The following is a 20,530-nucleotide window of genomic DNA, read 5'->3' on the forward strand; positions in this document are numbered from 1 at the left end:
GGACTTCAGCGATTACAGCGAATGATAACAATTGAAAAAGTAAATCGATTAGGTGCATGTACCGTAGGTATACAATACAAATACAATAATAATATAATATATAATCGTATATAATATTATATACATACTTACCAATCATATTGTCGTTGAACAAACTGTTGTCGTTTGGGCTCACTTGTGCACACAAATCTATGTAATATACATGCTTCGATGTTTACTCTTCCAGCCGGTGCAGCTGTGTCGCCGGCAAAATCTATACGCAACAATATTGCCGGCCTGCACATGTGTGCGAAAAACGGTTTCTCCCTTTTTCGCGGCCGCGCTGCACATGAAAGAGACCGCCACCGCCGCCGCCGCCACCGGTACTTTGCACGACGTCTTCGATGTGGCTGTGCTGTAACTACAGCCGACGGCTGCAGAGACGATAGGTCGCATCGCATAATATAATAAATATTTTTACAACGGCGTAATGATATTATATATTATGCGTACGAGGTGATTGTTTTATCGAACAACTCACTCGCAAGTCGCAACACCTCAACAACAAATACAATTTTTTTTTTTTGATTTCATATTTCCAAGCGTAATATTATTTGGAGCGTTCTATTTCTGTACATAAAAATCAAAGTTTAAACGTGTATTTACGTTTTCAACTATAAGTTATAAGTATTTATATAAAGTTTAAATAGCGGAGTACCTATAGTGGACAAACATTTTATAGAATACGGGATACCTTTACGGCTTTACCATACTACAGCTGCTGTTCGTTAAAACTGTAAGACTTATAAGATACTTGTCATATTTTCAATAAAATATTCTGCTTTGAAATAAGTGAATAAGAATGGCATAGTGAATTGAATTTATAAAAAAATAAAAACTTAAAATATTTGACCTTTTTCGAAAATCTAAAATTGAACGACCTACTACAATATTAAATGTATTTTCAAAAAACGATGAAGATATAGTTTTTAAAATAATGAGTGCAGCTCTTCGGTAAAATAATCACTCGGGATATATTATATCAGTGCAATATGTGCATATTATATTATACTGATGCAGAATATGCGGTAGCGGCCGTCAAAACAGATGTGGCTAATTTGTACGAACGCGTAATGGGACAGTGTAATATATTATTATGGGATATTCACTTTTATGTGACGTCATTATATTGTTTTGTATATTATTATATGCTTACAACACTATTACTGCAGTTTATAATATTATTAGATGTGCTTGTTAAAAATACGGAGCAAAATCGATTTACACAAACGTCATATTATAATATGTGCCTACAATAGGGTGACCATATTATTTAAAAAAATATAATACAGGACAAAAATATTATCATATTGTTATATTTTAATAATTTAATATATAATATTTTTCAATTAATAAGTATTTATTATATTTTTTTGTTGTCCGATAAGATAACGCTTGTGAACGACATGTAGGTATTATTAGGCTATTATTAATATTTATTTGTTTCGCAATATGCTCATTGCTCACTTTTGATGACGAACTAGTCGCGCCAGTCGGTAAATATACAATTATACGTCCGGATTACGTCACCGACAACAATGTGATGCATCAATAATAATGGTAAAAACAAAAATCCAAAAATACAATTGAATAGTATAGATTATTATAATATTATATTCAATAATGTCATTTTAAAAATCTCAAAACTATAAATTAACAATAACTCAAAAAACGCGATTAATATGGGACAGACTTAAAATTACGGTTCAAAAAGCATTTTGAAGAGGAAGTTTCTCAGGAGAACAGGACACAAAGCCGAAATAAAGGACAATCCTGTGCAAAACAAGACGTATGGTCATTGGTCACCCTAGAGCCTAGACTATAATAATATGCGTATATAATACCGTGACAAACAATACACAGGCTGTTATAAGATATTATCAATTGAGTCGAATATTAGAAAATAAATGTTTAAATAGTCGATTTGCTGCTTTTATAAATACAAGATAGTTGAAGTAATAATTTTAAAAAAAATAATTAATTTCATCTAGTGTGATTATAGCTTTTGATAATAAACCTATTATAATAATTATATAATATTATGTCATTGATTAGTAAAACACTAAAACCATAGGTATTTATTATATTAATAGGATCATCCGAACATAATGTTCGGGCTTATTTTTATCGATGGTCAGTTATTGTTTATATTGTATATAATATCAAGTCTAATTAGGTATAAATCAAATAATTTTTAAAAAGTAAAGTTTAAAATATTGAACTTGGTATATTATCAATCAATTTGTAGTTAGTGATCAGCGTTACAGGTAATAGACATATAGCTAGAAACAATAGCTCGTATTTTATTATGTCGAGTGTCGATTTTGAGTAACTTATTTTATCATACTCATATCGTTGTACTTACGCATATTTTTTTTCTTGGTAAATCATTAAGTAGCGACAAACATTTTGTAAGTAAACTGTAAAGCTAGTCGAGGTATACTTAATATTAGATAATCCAGCTATGCACAAAATGTCTAACTGTTTACAATTAAAATTTTTTCGTTGCAGATCCCCTTTTCAAAACAAGAACTCCTCAACCATTTCGTTGTCAGTGTACACGCGTATTTTATGCTTTATAAGTGGCACAGTAGTGCATTTTATTCCGTACCTACTCCCCATATAATTATGTATACACACTTGTGTATTATAATATGTGTTATTTTAAAATTTAAATAAACAAAATAAATGCTCATTAAAAAAAAAAAAAAACAAAAAAAAACAGCTAAACAAAACCAAACTTGCGTAAAAAATACATCCACTTCTAAATTGAATGATAATAGAACATAATATACATTCATAAGAATTATAAAAACGATAGGTAGCGACATTAAAACATGCAACATAATATCCATAACGCACCCATATCAATAAAATATGAATTAATTCCAATGGGCAGTTTAACGCATATGTCATTAACACTATACACGATATTATAATATTATTATCATTTTTTATGTTTACGTAAATATGCATACCTAAGTATAGAATAAATAGTATAAATATCATATATTATATTATTATGTACCCATATAATTTAACGATTTATGATTTTAACGCCGCCTCGCACCTATACGCGCACGTACACTCGATGGCCCTTTTTAATGTTCGGACATAGTCAGTATTTGCATATAGCGTATATTACCAATAAAGGACATTCCGAGTAAAAAAAAAAAAAATACTGCGACGTAGACAGACAAGACATCATATTACATATATTATACGTCTTGCGGCAATAATCAATGGTGTTCGAGGTATGCCGACGGTGATAATCGATTGTACGATAAATACTCTTTTTTTCGTCGATCGTATAATATAACGTACGTGAGCCGACCGAGGGAAAAGAAACAATAAAGTGCGAATAAGGCGTTCGTAAATTAATGTGAAACAAAAAAAAAAAAACGTTAAAGTAAATCAAATTACATTAGCTATTATATTATTATATAATATACAAGGTGATGATTTTTTAACGGTAAAAACACACATTTTCTCGAACAGCGTATTTGGAAATATATTTTTTTAGACTAATTTAAAACCTTAGAAATCTAGGTATATTATAAAAGTTTTAATTTTTAAGTGTTTTACCCAAGACAGAGGTATCTATCTAAAGTTTAGACGGGCAGAGGGGAGTGGCTGCAGGGATTGCTCGCCTCAAAAAGTATGATCCAGCAGTCCACACTGACGTGATCTTCAACTATTTCACTCGAGTAAATAACATAACTGTTTAATTGAAATTCGATTTTTATAATTCGAAGTTCTCTCTGAAAAATATTGTTTATCGAAGTATGAAATTGAAATTTCAGAAAAGAAAATACGATTTAAAAAATGACTGGCAGCGACTATCGAGTAAAATTAGTATTTAAAAAAAAAAACCAATCACCCAGTACATTGTTATATTGGGCGATTTGCCGTGTTTTCATTTGTAACAATATTATACACATACATAATATGTATATTGGACGTGTACTATATATTATTTAATATCGCTGCCGTCTCTGTGTCGGCGTCGGAGTCAAATCGACGCGTCAATCACCGGCTCCAATCGGATTCCCCCAAACGCATAACTGCATGTTATAATATACGTACGCGAGAATGCGGCAAACACAACGTAATATAATAATAATATGACAACGAAAATATTCCGACGAAACAACCGCGCACAGTATATTATATGGGTGCCTAAACACGTACGTATATTATTATATTGCAGCTCGTGCACACTATTATAAATACTGCAGACAGTGACACGGCGGCGCGCCGGAGAAACATTACATTTGTATATTGCTAGGTCCCCGAAAATGAGATGAACGAAGGAAAAAAAAAAATGAATGTTATTGGACATAATAAACGACGTCGATGCTATCCGAGCTATAAAATATTATCAAGTTTTCTTTTCATTTAAACATTTTTTTTTTTTTTTTTCGTTCGTATTTTTATTATTACCGCCCGCGTTATTATACATATTATTATATACCTCATCGCGCGCGCGCGCGCACTCGCCGACGAATAAAATAATAATAATATTAATCTATAGCGCATATCCCGCCGCCGCCGCCGCAGCAGCATCCACGTCAATTGGCTGTCACCCCGACTCGGAGTCCCCGGGGCATGTTTTTTTCGTGTTTTTTTTTTCACATTTTTGTTTTTTAATTTCTCTACACAATATTATTATTATTATCTTATTTTTGTACGCATAATAATAATATTATCATCGTGTACGGTTAGTATTATAGGTATAACCATAGGATATGCGCGGGTAGAATATACATTAAGCGATATTGTTTATACGTGACGCGTTGCACCGGTCCTCGGGGGAAGGTGAGAGGGTGGCTGCGAGAACTCCGTAATACGCGTAGTAGTAGTAATAATAATAATTTTATTATTACGCGGCGGCGGCCTACAAGGCGGTAAATAATGCGATACGATATTATAATAATAATAATAATGATAAAAAATAAATACAAACGCGATATTCACGAATACGATCGACGATCAGATTGCCCGTAAATTTCTCGGTCCCCGAAACAAGACGTTGCCGTGAAAACATGTGTCGGGAGATCGGGTCGGGCGATTGTCGTCGTCGTCGTCCGAGCGCGGGCGCGAGCCCGTGTGTTACACCCGAAAAAAATGGGCCCCCGTCCATTGTTCGAACGGGCAAACGACACTAACGAATCGCGATAATACGACATATTATGTGTTTTATATATATATTACCTTATCGTATAGTAATATATTATTATTGCGTGTACCCGTGAAAGAATTTTTTATTTTTACTATAAAGGTAAGCAGCGAGATCTGCGGCGATATGATAATTATTCCAAATACGTCGATTGTTCGAAAACGCGCGGACGGCCGCGATGGTGTTGGCGGTGGCGCAGGCGGTCTCCGAACAATGTAATAATAATTATTGCGATTCGCGTTTTTGTCATTTTCACCTATCGGTGTACAGGTATCATGGGTGCAAGGTACGCGGAAAGAGAGCGAAGAGGAACACCAAATAAACCGACGGGGGTCGTCGCGGAGATCGAGTCGATACGGCGGCGGCGAAGACGCGTTTGTCGATCACGTATATATATTATAATATTATGAATACCTACAGAATATTATATTGTATTTGTACACGCTATTATTGCACTCAGTTCGTATAGGTACGGTTTTTACATTTATTGCTTTTTTTTCACGATTTATGGTTTTCGGGTCTCCGGCGGCGGCGTACCTTTGCGCAATACATATATAGACATTATATTATAATACCTAAACGTAGTTAGGTTTCGTATGGGTAGCCAAGCCCCACGACAAAATCAAACGAGTGTGGGTGAACCAGCACCCATATAATCCTTTTGTCGATATCTCACGGGAGATTTCGTACATACCTGCATTGTGTTAGTATACCTACCCGTCCTACCCATAATACGCGTATTATAATAAAGTCGTCGCCGATCGTATCGTCGTAATATTGTCCCGAAATATTATATTGTCCCAAAAGTATATTTTTGTTTTTCACTGCCAGGCTGTCTGCTGATTATACGCTGGTCTCAGGTAAACTGGTTTATACGTATCAAACGTACATAATAATAATACTAAAATTACAAATTTAATATCGCGTTAAAAGTTTAAATGTAACACCTTTATAAATGTACCTACATAATAAGTGACACAACGCACGAATTAACTTTATAGCTGGAACAATATAATTTATGATAATTATAAAAATATGGACATCACGAGTTACAGGACACATAGGAACTGCAGATCTATCGAATTTACAAACATTTTAAAAGAAAAACACAATATTATTGTTTACCCTAGAATAATACTGCGAGAAACATTTTGCTGAGAAAAACTTCGTTTGCTTTTTCCTTAGACAAATATAACAAAAACGCCACCATTCATATAATATTACAAAAAATTATATAAAACATAACAATAAATTTAAATTATGTAACAAGAATAATATTGCACTGAAAAGCATAAATATAATTGTGCGTTTCAAGGCTAACGACTGATAAAATAATGAAAAATAAATAGATCACTACTGAAATGTGTTAATATACAATAGTATATCTCTCAAATGCATTTTCGTGGAAAGTACCTATACCTAACGGAAATGGTTTACATAATATGCATTTTATAGTAGGTATATCCGTGGCTGGGAAAGTAAACTAATTGTTTTAACTCGTTTATTTAAGTTTATATTGAAAAATGTAGGTTGAGTTTTAAGTTAAAATTTACTTTACTCTTTTTTTTCACTTGTAAAGTTGCAAGTTAAATAGACAGAAAAGTAACTTCATTTAGTTAAAAATCATTTAGTATTCACAATCTATGCCAAAGTACTGAATAAGGAAATTTTATATAATTGTATATATATATACACGAAAACAGAAATATATAACAAATTAATACGTAGGTATAAAAGTAATTGTCAGAAAAGGAGGTCGTCCACTCGTCCAATAATAGAACTATGGTATCTGAAGTTATAAATTATTTAGATACATTTTTGGATAATTCATTTTTGAGAGATCACTACGTATCTTTAAACGTTGAACTGGGTTATCTGGTAGTGTTAATGTTGTGAGATTCAAAGGTAATAAGTTTGCACGAGATTGCAATTGTATTACATTTATACATATTACATAAGTTAATTAATATTTTCTATTATTAATTTGACTTTTATAAAAACACTAACTTTAACAAAAGAAAATCTATTTAAAATAAATAGGGTTTTAAAAGTAACTTCTTTAATTTTATTTCACTCGTTAATTTCTAGCTTCTCAAGCAATTTTCTGCCTAGAAAACAATCAACAATATTAATTCAGAATTTAAGAATTATAGTTTTATTCTATTTCAATTATATAAACACCTGTCGCACAGTTTATTTATTTATAAAGGAAAATTATAGGTATATCGTAAATTGTATATTATGTTATATCGCCGCCCACTGGTATCTAATCATAATAATATGAATTAGAATATTCATGAAAACTGAAAAGTATGATAATAATATTATGCTTAACTAAAATTATCACTATATAATATATATATATATATATACATATTATGTCTATTGTCTATAGCACTATAGCAAAGGTATGATGATAGTTTGAAAAATAATGTATATATATTATAATATGAGTTATACAATAATGTGAATCTATATGTTGCTCGCACGAAATACAGTAATACATTTCTAAACACCTAAATCGTATAGTATTTTATTTAGATTATATTCTATATATGCGTTTACGTAGTATTATAACACAACGTAAGAAACGTCAATTGGTAGACTCGAAGTTAAGTTATAAGTTTGATTGAAATTATTCGTGGTTTTGACACTTTATAATATAATATGCGATTATATAATATGCGATATAAAGGCATCTACGACTTAGATTTCGATAGAAATTCAATAAATTATTTGGTAGTCTACAATCTAAATTAAACTATATAATATTATAATGTTTCACAGTAAACTTTTAACGCTGCATAACATGGTTTAAAATTATATTGAGTTGAAATCATATTCAAGAACAATATAATTACGATACAAGCAATAGAATTCAATTAATTAAATAACTTAACCTAAACTAACTTTTTAATGATCCGTTTTCATTTGCTGGGTACATTTTTGTTAACTAAAATATACGAAATTTATATTCAAATAGACGTGGGCTAATAATTAATATAATTAAAACACAGCTGCAAACCATTATATTGATACCTATACGGCTATATATACGCGTATCTTTTAAAAAACGACGAGGAGTGAAGACACGAATTTAATTTAAAAATAAAAAATATAACGATGATTCACGATAATATTATATCACTCATATTATTTAAATCTCCTATACCATAATAATATTATAACGTTGATTACCTAATTAATAATTCATAAAACATGTAAAATACAATACGCCGTTCGATATAATTTATCATTGTTTGAACACAGGTGTGAATTTCTTTAACAATCGAATCGATCGAAATTTAAAATATAATACGTACCTAAGACATGAATTAAATTATTAGATACTATTTATTTTTACGATGGCTTTTATTAACAATACTGGTACGCGTCCTAAAGCCGTAGGTATAGGTACCTACAATATAACATGCGTGTAATTATAACAATATATTAAACAATATCAAGAGGACACTTTCATTCATGGTTTCCATTGTTAAAACATTGAAACTATATAATATATATTAAAATATTATGTGTTCAATGTCCTGCGGCAGACACAATACGAACGTATACATATAATATAGGCATCGTGATATTCGTTCGATCGTCGCGGCGTACAATAAAAAATAAAAACTAGTTTTACGGGAAGTATCAAATAATAATAATAATAATAATAATAATAATATTACTCTATACACATTACAATATTATGATATACATTGCTATAATAGTCGTAGTAGGCAAATATGCAGATGATGCGAAATAGCTGTATGCCTACGTACCTATATGGCTATATATATGTTATAGTATAGTATACGTCATATAGGCATGGCCTTTCGTGGTCTCCTTGTCGTTTGACAACAATATTACATGCGTTTTAATATTGTACGCAAAAACTGATAAAACTAAATCATAATATAAATTGTTCTCTAATCAATAATCAGTATTTTTAATTTTTTTTAAAAACTTTTTGCACATAATTGTTATTATAGGGACACGCGTACTTGCGCACAGTCAGAGTAAGGTAATTAATCGACCGGATAACATAATATCGAATCACAACACGATATCATATTCGATATGTTACCTATAATTGTAAACCGAGTTGTGTCGTTATTATATTACAAAAAAAATAAGAACCGGCATGCAGCACACTGTAAGATGTAGTGTCTACTATATATTATAATATGTTACAATGATACATCTATATATTATAGTAGAAGCGAGCTGATGAATTGATATTATATAATAATAATAGCGTTTATTCGGGGTGTACGTGTGTGAGTGATTGTTTGTGGGATTGTTTTTATTTTCGATGCGACCTGCCCACACTCTAAACACGGGCATTCGTGCGCTGAAATCCATTCAGAGCGGTATTATTATTTCAACGTGATGTGTGCATAAGACATTATAATATTATATTTTTTCTACCGCAATATCATTATGATAGTCATGTGACGTATTGGTGTACGAAAAATGTACGCCAACTGTATGAATACAACGACGTATGCGCAGAGTACGCTCAAATTGCATAGACTGCGATCGAATTCGACCAGACCGACAACGAGCTTATTGTAGATCGGTCGTGATTTTCGCTCGCGTAGGTCTCGCCTATATATTATGGAAAATATAATAATGCGATGCGATGTTATAACAGTAACATTATGCACTCTGCCCGATGTAGGTGAACGCGCGTATTTCCATATTTTATTCTCCCCGGGATCGTTATATTATTCTCATAATAATACAGGTACGTCATGTAGAGTCGAAGACCCGTCAAATAGGTTTTTGACGCAATAATGGCCTTTTTCTTTTATATACGATTTATTATGCACACGATGACGTTTATATTGGACGTTTTGAACTTGTACCATTTTAAATGGTCTCGCGGCGTGCAATGATCGCTGTTGTATACAACCACAGGAAAACTTTGTACGCGAAACTATATCGTACCAAACACATCGGACGATTCGGCTGCCATCAGCTCTGTTAGGAATGGGGCCGTTGGAATTTCGAGTTTTCATGCACGACCTAGGTAGTGTTAATATAGTTTGTATTTGTGTTCATTTTTGCAATCGTATAATTTTTTTACGACGGTTTTTGTTTTAATTATTTCATATTTGGTTATATTCCATTATGCATGCTGTAAAAATGACCTATATTATAATAATATATTATCCTTCTAAGGTTCGACTAAATTATTTGTTCCCAAGCGTTTAAGCATAACACGTCGATTTTCGCATCACGTAAGATGTTTTGCAGAAGCACAATAATAATAATTGTGCTTGCATATACCACGGTCAGCAACGCACTCAGTGTCTTAGTCCATCTGAACTTTGAGTGTTTACAGTACATATTTTATTACCCATAATAGATAAAGATTAGAGATTATTAAAGATTTCGAAAATCAGATTTTGAATAACTGCATTATTATAGAAAAAGGGGGCTGAGTATGCTTGGTGAATCACCCTGTATAATATAATGTATCACAATGAATCACAAAATTACAGACGTTTTGAAATCATAATATATAGCATGAGCGTAGGTATCTAAACCTATACATTATTTGCGTGTAAATAGTTTTTACTATTTGGGCCCCAGGCTCGCCCACCGTGTGGTGAATAGTTATATAAGACGTACCTATGATTATACCATTTCATAGATTGTGCTCAAATTATTACAAAACACAATGATATATTTCATACGCATATTAAATTATATTAATTACGCCCTTACCAGGCAAATATTATATTTCACTATGCAGAGTACCTACTGATGTTACGGTAGTTCGAAAAGTTTCGTATCCATACCGAAAAATATAAAGTAAGTATATTAGTATTATTATTAATCGAGTGCACGCACACGAGAACATATTGACTGGCGTCCGTAATCGAACCATAACGTCGTCGAAGGGGGTTAATGGTATACAATTAAATTCAGAAAACTTTATTGGCTTTCGTCCACAAAAGTCGTTATTCGGGTCCGTGCAGCACGAATGACAATAATTATTATTAAATACCAATGTACGATAATACTATCGTCGATTTTATTAAATACAGCAATAATAATTATTGATCGCAAAGCGTCTTATGTGAAGTAGAAGTGTAGTTCGCGAATTCGAAATAAATAGTATATTTTTTTAACATTGTATTTATATCTACATATTAATATAATATTCGTCGGATGTCTTTGTCTAATATAATTCCGATTCCACATAAAATGCACGAAATTAACTTTATTGATCAATTAATGTTGTCAACTTGTTGTCGGGATATCCAATATTATTATAATATATACGAAGTATCGAATTATTTAAATATAATTTATTATCAGCGTTTCGTTTCCATATATTAATTTATTTCTGTTTAAGTGTAATTCGGATATTATATTCTTATTATATTAAAAGCGTTTGTGATTCGATGATTTAAACCACGGAAAATAAGCATAACAAAATAATATGTCTGAACAAAGATTTGGTGCTGACTACGATAATACTATTATATTATAGTATAATGCCAACTACAGAAAATTATCGTCGACCGCGAGTATACATATTTTCTTTTAAATAATAACAATAATAAATTGTATAAATTCAAATAGAAATGATAAATGTGACTTCAGTCTTAAAAACTTTATGTTTTTGTTCGTGTAGGTATATAGTTACAATGAAATATAAATTAGGTTTAGAGAAGACATTATATAGACCGGAATACACAAAGGAACGACAATTATTTAAATCTGTATGCGTATACGTTCAACTGTTGTGATGTCTTTTTGAAAATCGTCTTTTTTAATTTATTTTTTGAAAAGTGTTGTAGAGGAGACGTCATTGTTTTACAATACGATTTGTTCCAAAAACAATAACCGCGCTTTATATACAATAACACGGTTATTTCGTAAAACGACGTCCGAGTGCCATATATTATAATATAACATAATACCTATAATATCGTACACACGCATAATATGTCGCCTATATAGGCACACGTTTCCCGAATAGGTACTGAGTTTTTTAATAATAATAACTGTTCCAGTAATTGATGCGTATTGAAATTGTATATATATTTCGACAGAAAAGCGTTGCTCGCAACGGACGTACCCATGTCTACTGGTTAGTAACAGGTATATTATGTATATATATAGTATACTATGTATCCTTTTTTATATACGTGTAATATATTATTATTATTATACCGTACCTGCCTACACACGTTATATCATATATTTTGTGGGTACGCAGTGTGCTATGACTGTATACATTATAATGAATGATAATTAATAACGACTTACACCGAACTCGCAGTCGTGATGGTGATTTATTTAACTTAAGACGCTCGTTTCCCGTGTCAATTTTTGTCAATTGTTCAACGCGATCCAATTGTTTACGATTTACATAGTAAACAGTGATTTATTTAGGTCGTTATTACTTTGTATTAACCATTATTTTCATTTTAATATTTCGGAGCACAACGATTTTCCAAGCACTTTGTCGATTTACAAAACATATCGAACCAATGTCATCAGACCGTCATTTATTCAAACGACAAATTATGGTTCTTAATATTCCGAATAAATTCTGTAGAGTGGCAGCAGTAATAGTGAAAAATACCAAAACTGTGTTACACCACTAAATTTAATATTTATAATTCATAACTCGTTATTGTTATTCGAGCACGCGCAAACACATTTTTTAATAGATATTTTTCAGGTTTTATAGGCATTAAGAGTGTACGTTATCAGCGATTGCGAAAATGTTATGTCCTTATAGACCGCGTCTTATCGATATCGAAATTAAGTAGGTCTTCTCGTCGCCGGATATTGTTGTAACATCGCATGATATGACGTGTGCAGTGTACAGACACACCTCCTACGTTATTTTCCTTCGGGTTATACGGAAACAATTGACGAAAGTAAATAATATTGTATTCAAATCTCCCGCCCGAACGCGGTTTTTGATATTATTTTAACGGGTTCCACCGTCGCAGCGGTCGAGATCGAATTACAGCCACGCCACGCCGTGAGACTCGTTCAGTACACGAATCGTATAATATATAATATAATTTTGATTAATATTATTATTATTATTATTATTATCATTATCACTATTACTATTAATGTTACTATTATTATTATTATTGTACACACTATGGCGTTATGTTATAGTTTTTTTCTTCCATCATTTTTGTTATTTCGTCGTCGTTGTCGTCTCGAAAGTCCCGCAACACCACTGGTCGTCGTCGTTTTCATGGTATTCCGATATCGCCAGACGAACCCCGTCAAAAACAATCGGGATTTCTCCGCGGGAGACGGCCGCACATACCGCGGTCATTAGTTTTCTTAATTTATAATATACCTTGGTACCTACCTACCAGGTCCGTCTCTCGAGCGCGCGCGCGCGTACGCATATCATATACGTTTTTCGTTTCGTTTTTTTTAAAATTTTTTTCATTCGAATTATTATCGTAATCGCTATTGCAGTCGTCTCCGTTTATATACGATAATATAAATTATATAATATTATGTACGGCCCCTGTATAGAATTCGATACGTCGTATAATACATCTCTGATGGTACGTATTTTATATACGTGTCTGTATCTACACACATATATATCATAGGTATTCACATTATAATATAGGTAGTACCCGGTGCTCATACACTTTGGGTCGTAAACTTTAAAAAAAAAAAACAAACACATCGGGTAGCCCGCGTATACCTTTATGACAATATATTATATATATATATGTATATTGTCTCACGTTTATATACATGTTATGGACATTTACGTGTCGTACGGGTTATACGGCGTATACTATTATTGTTATTGTCAATGCACGGAGAAATTAATTTCGTAAATTTGTCAGTAATTTATTCTTGAAGCACATGACATATAATATACATATACATTTCTACTGCTTTTTGTGCTCACACATTTTTATGATATAAAAATACCTATACACACATATTATTATATAATATGAGTTTACCCGTTCACCACTGTGGAGCAAACGTATAGATTATAATTTATAATAAATTATGTTATGTGCATAAGGTGGTCAGGCGCCATAGATAGCTGTATCGACGACAGTGGGCAAAGACACTATATATATACGTATGTATAATGATAGTCTGATATAATGTAATGGCCATTCAAGTCAAGTGATATATTTTATGTATATAAATAATAGTTTAATGCGTTTTCACGACCGAACATCCCATATTATAGACTTGATATTAATCAATGTATTTTAATGGTTCACAACGTTTTTAGATCCCAGTATCTACACATAGATAATAGGTGCCATCAACAAATTTCGAAAATATTTACATACCATACTTGAAGGTAAACCTGAAAGTTAAACTATTATAAGTTTCAAAAACGGTAAAAACGTATAACACGTCGTACTGAGTACTATTGACCAATATAGTATAATATATTATACTTAAATAAGTAATCACTAATACCAGATTGGAATCCTCGAGTTCATCTATATTTCTTATTTCGAACTTTGAAATGGTTGCGTTTAACTGAATATCTACAAAGCCACAGCTATCTTAATATGTTCTATTAACTTAATCGTAGGTACGTTGTGGTCACGGATATTTTACGTAAACCAATGGAATTGCCTTCTGAAAGAGAAAAGTGCGCTATTGCATTGGATACCTTTAGCGAAAATAATTGTGTCTACATTAAAAAATAAAATGTATACGATACGTGCACATGAGAATCTAAATAAATAATATGTACCTATATATTTTATTACATTTATAAGAAAAATTATATACCTACTTCCATTCAACGGGTTTTTGAATCCTAAAATGTAAAGTAATGATTTCTGTTTGTGGTTTATCCGTCGAGATTAATCCATTGTTTTGAATAATGCAGCATTAATTATTTTGAATGCATATTTTTTTTTCATTTGTTCTTTTAATTGTCAATACATCATTATCTGCAAGCAAATAATTGATTGTAACATGCCTAATGTAAAAACACTTTAAAAATAAAATAACGATAATCATACACCTTGGTAAGTTATACAATTTTAACAATAAATGAAAAGTGATTTATTTATAATAAAGATGTAAGTTATATTGTCTCCCTTCTATACAATTCGAGAAATCTCATTTCATCTACAATATTTTATTTTTCATTCAATAGACTATGAGTTTGTGCATTGTTTGCAATAACATTTTTTTTTATTTGAAAAAAATACGTAAGTCACGTACGACTAAATCCAGTGCAGTTTTTATTTTATTTAAAAAAAATAAGTTAGAAGAGTAGTTAAAATAACTAGTAACTAAGTAAACACTAAAAAGTTAAAAAAATAAATATTTTAGCCATAATAAAATGTTTGAACTTTTAAGTACTAACCTTATACAAGTATTTTGCAGTATAACTTGCACCAATACAAGTAGGAATGCTGCGCGGCAATACATTACATCATATGAAATTAAAAAGACAATTTTTGTCAAATCCACTATTAGCATAATATCAACATATAGCTACATTATTGAAACATGGCAAATTTTAGCTCAGCGGTACCAATACATTTATCTTAGTATTAGAGTGAACTGACCTATTATGAAACATAAAACTTAGAATATTATTTGTGTTTGTATTTTGATTTTGTTTATGATATTTAAATTTATTTTAATGCGAGATATGAGAATTTTAACATTTTAATATTTTGTATATAACTAGTCGTAATTTCATAACATGCACAAATATCAAAATAACGTAAAAATGCCAACGTACAAACACAAATAATGTTCTTAACTTTAAGTTTGATAATAGATAAATTCACTTTACTAAATACTAAAGCAAACAACACGTCAAGGTTGGTTTTGCTGAACGCTAATTTGGTATTATATGTGTTGCGCGTGGGTCAGAGAGAGACAACGCAAATACTCGCCGACATCGTCTTAAACTACAATATTATAATATATTATTTCAGATTTAAATATCATATTTTTTACCATAGTCCGGATTTACACTTCAGCTGTAGATATAAGAGTATTACAAACAACTATTAATACCTATAGATTTTATGTACGATTATTAGAGCTGTGAATTTATTTAACGCATTGAAAATATTCACTTAGGCACTACAAACTGGTAAAATATGCAATTTAAAATAAATATTTTTAAATACAATATTAATCTATGTATATAAAAATATTGTTAATAAATCTTTTTTCAGTGAAATATTTGAAAATGCGTGTTAAATAATAACGCGTGTAACTACAGATGTTGTGTACATAATTGTATTATTCAGTATTTTAGATTTATATAGATGTTAAATAGACCAGAACATTATTTATTAATTATTTCGTCCTTGTCACAGGGTAATATTCATACAATATATAATGTACTATGTTTATTTAAAATTGATGCATTAGCGAAGCAACAATGAACAACGATTGATTGAGTGTAATATTTTATTAAACGAAATTCACCTTATGCACGATTATTGCACTAACATTTTTATCAAAACGAGAGTAGACGTCTATCCACCTATATAATCAGTGAAAAATAGTAAAAATAATTTTTCATGAATGATTAAGTAGATCTTAACTGCAGACGCCGTTTCTCGTACGACTGATTCGGATAATAGTATAATAATTACTATAACAATACTATATTATTCGCTAATACAAGTAAATTTTTATTTTACTTTCTTTATTATTGCAACACCATTAATGGGGTTCGCCTGACCACTCGAGTTGTTGTATAAAAATTACCACATATTGGCATTTTGAAATCGTTGGAATCTTTTTTGAAGATAAAAGAAAACCCGACACAATACACTATGCATTTCCCCACATAAGTATGCAATGTATAGATGTATAATATAACAATATACATATTATGTAGTCGTCGGAATTTCGAATTTCGGCGTTCGAAATGTGTAAAATATTTAATATACAAAATCGTGAACGTCTGCATTATAATAATGTAAGCTATATGCGATGGTCGTCATTTCACCTCGATCGCAGTCCTGTATGGCTATATTAAGTATAATATTATTATTATTATTGGATTTCCGCACTGTATGAAATGTCACGTGTTTGCTCACATTATAATAATAATATGTTTAGAAGACTTTCGACTCGCATCGTTCGTATAATAATTGATTGGTGCATAAAATAAAAATCAAATTAAAACGTTGAATCGTAACGAGGTGCTTGCAAAAGTTTTTATCGACAAAAGCATAACTACTGAAATAGCATAACCTACCTCATAACCTAATCTAACCGTTGAGTATAAATTGTATATATATATTCTCAATGGTATTACCTAGTACAGTATAGTACCTAGGTATGTGATATTCGTGAGACTCGCGTACCTACCTAAATCTCTACAGAATAATATTCGTCGTATTAATTATATTTTATTAATCATTATTGTCACGGCGACGAATTCAAGACGCTCGAATTGTTTTATATTATAATCGAACGTATAGCCGCCCGTCCCCGTGAACACTGCAACCTATTATGATTATTATTATTATTATTTTTGTAATGAAATTACCGAGAAAAACGAGAGAATATTCGTTTAAGGAATAAATAATGTACTACTATAATCAGCCTATTGTTTAAGACTGCCGACGAGGTGCAAGGGCGAGGGAGGGGGAGGGAGCGAGTGGTGTAGAGGCCGTTGGAAATGCCAAAAACCGAGTAATGAGTCTATTGTGTTAAAGGATTGGAAAATTGTTCAGGTGGGAGGCACCGCCGCCGCAGTCGTTTTGTTCACGCAGCAGCCGCCGCCGCCGCCGTCCTTCCCAATTAAATTCCAATTTCGCAACCCTTTCAATACACACGGATACGCGAGTGCACCGTGTGGTGTGCATATATACAAGGGATTTGAAGGCGGCAGAGGTGAGAAAAAAAATTATAATAATAAAATATACAAAAAAATCTTAAGACAACCGTTCATTGTGAATGTAAAATCGTGGGCGAACACAACAAAAACGATATTTCATCTATTGTCTGCGAGAAGAAGGGGTGGGTTTCGTGTATATACCTGTATACCTTTATAATATAAATTAAAAAAATGAAATAAAAATTGTTCATTGTATAACTCGTCGTTACAAGACGTTTCCGGTACGAGTGAAGTCGACCAGATACACGCGCACACACACACACACACGTTTTATGTATAGGAATAATATATTATGAAAATATAATAATAATATTACAATAAAATATTGTATCCAACAATATAATATATTATATATGTATAATATAAAACGATGTGTTCGTAATTAGAAATCATTTCCCATTTCAATTTACCAATGTCTGTCCATTTCCTGCACAAATATAGTTCATGTATCTGGTACCTCTCTATAGCATTATACAACTCTTATTATATATATATACTTAGCGTTTGTAACAATATCATACATACATATACATAAATATATACATGCCGGGGTCGTAGCTCGTGTGTACTCCGACAACCGTTACGGTCGGGCGGCGGACGGGCCCCGCGCGTTCGGGTTCTTCTCTGTGACGTTTCGGATCGAACAATGAATGGTGTGGACTTGTGGCATTTCACATGACGACGATAATGCCTCTGTGTGTGTACGATGACGGGCGACGATAATGATTATGATGACAAAAACGCCATGACAGCGGTGAGAATTTATTGTGTTTTTTATTTCGCGGGTTCCGACTACAACTGCGACCCGCGCGACAATCGTACAAGACACACACGCAAGCGTACGATCGACAGTGATAGTATCGGTGTTTCTATTATTATTATTATGTGCACAGAGCCAAAAGCCGATCGTCTTTTCCACATGGGATCGATTGTTAAAACGTCCCACGCTCGCTACTGCAGCATCACCACCATCATCAATATAAATCGAAGACGTTCGAATAATATTAGACAGCTTCAAAATATTATTATTAATGTTTATCGGCGCAGTAGGAATTCACCGCGACACACTGACAGTCTGCAGAGTCCGATTCGTGTGTTTACGCGTAACTCTCCGGCAGTCTATAGAAATCTTTTTCTTGAGAGTTTTTTTTTAAAGTTATTTTTGAAGCACAGCGATTTTTGGCTTTTGACGTCGTTCAAAAACATATTTACATTTGGTGAAGGTGATTGATATTATGTCTTATGTTATGGCGTGCAGAAGAAGAGAACAAGAGGAGGGAACTGTATTGTACAGAGAGTTGTAATGGTATACGTTTTGTAATATGCCTACACACTTAGACGTTTGTTTTTTTATTTATTTTAACTGTTTAAAACGTCTAATACCCCGACGAGCGGAGAGGATGCGCCAAACCGTCCCTCGTCGAATCGGCCGCCACCATTGCGCAGGCTGCAGGGTTGTATATCATAGTAGTTACGCTTATTCGCATTTTATGCTGCACCTACCTATATACACGATGAATAAGTAATATGATAAAATATTTGAAATTGTGCAATGCTTCTGCGGTGGGGACTTGGCCGCAGTGGTTTACGAGACGTATTCCCCGAATGACATTTGGCAGCGGAGATGACGTGCACGGCGGGCGGTACGAGGCAGAGAAAAAAAGGCTCGACCGTCGTCCCTTATCGCAGGTCAACAATTTCACCGGCACGCGTTTCCGGAAATTGAAAAGAAATAACGCGCCGGAAGGAATCCAATAACACGCATTCCCTGAGATTTACATACGTACACGCGCACAAGCAGCCCCTTCCGCCACCACGGCGTCCGGCCGTCCGGGCTGGATTCGACCGCAAAAGTCATATCGCGTTTTATTGGGTCGGATATATATTACCGACGGGTTTATTTTTATTGTGTTCCTTTCTCTGACTTTTTTCATCCCTCCCCCCCAACACTCGTCCATCCCGCAGCGGTTCCCTGTCATTTGAATACAATCTAAAGGGTCGGTTTTGTCAAACGTCCACTTTGTGTCCGTTCGGGTTAAGGGCGCCGTCCGTCCGTCCGTCCGTCCGGTCACCGCCGACGCCACCGCCGCCGCATTCGGTTGCGTATCCGAACATATACGCATAACATACATACAAACTTACGCACACCCACAACATACCAACATACAAATGTATATACCAATGTGTGTGTGTGTGTGTATGTGTGTGAGTGTGTGAGGGTTCTTCCCCCGACAACGTCCCTTACATATATATAATATGTACAGTGTCTACGGTTAAGAGACACACATTCGAAACTATGACCCGTAAACAACAACGACCAAGAGGAAAAAAAACAATAACGTTTGTCTTCTTATTCGAACCCTTCGGAAAATGCCCCGGAAATCGTATCGGTAGCACACACACACACACACACACACACACACACA

The sequence above is a fragment of the Acyrthosiphon pisum genome, chromosome A1 (genome assembly GCF_005508785.2).
Source record: "Acyrthosiphon pisum isolate AL4f chromosome A1, pea_aphid_22Mar2018_4r6ur, whole genome shotgun sequence".
Taxonomy (NCBI): Eukaryota; Metazoa; Arthropoda; class Insecta; order Hemiptera; family Aphididae; genus Acyrthosiphon; species Acyrthosiphon pisum.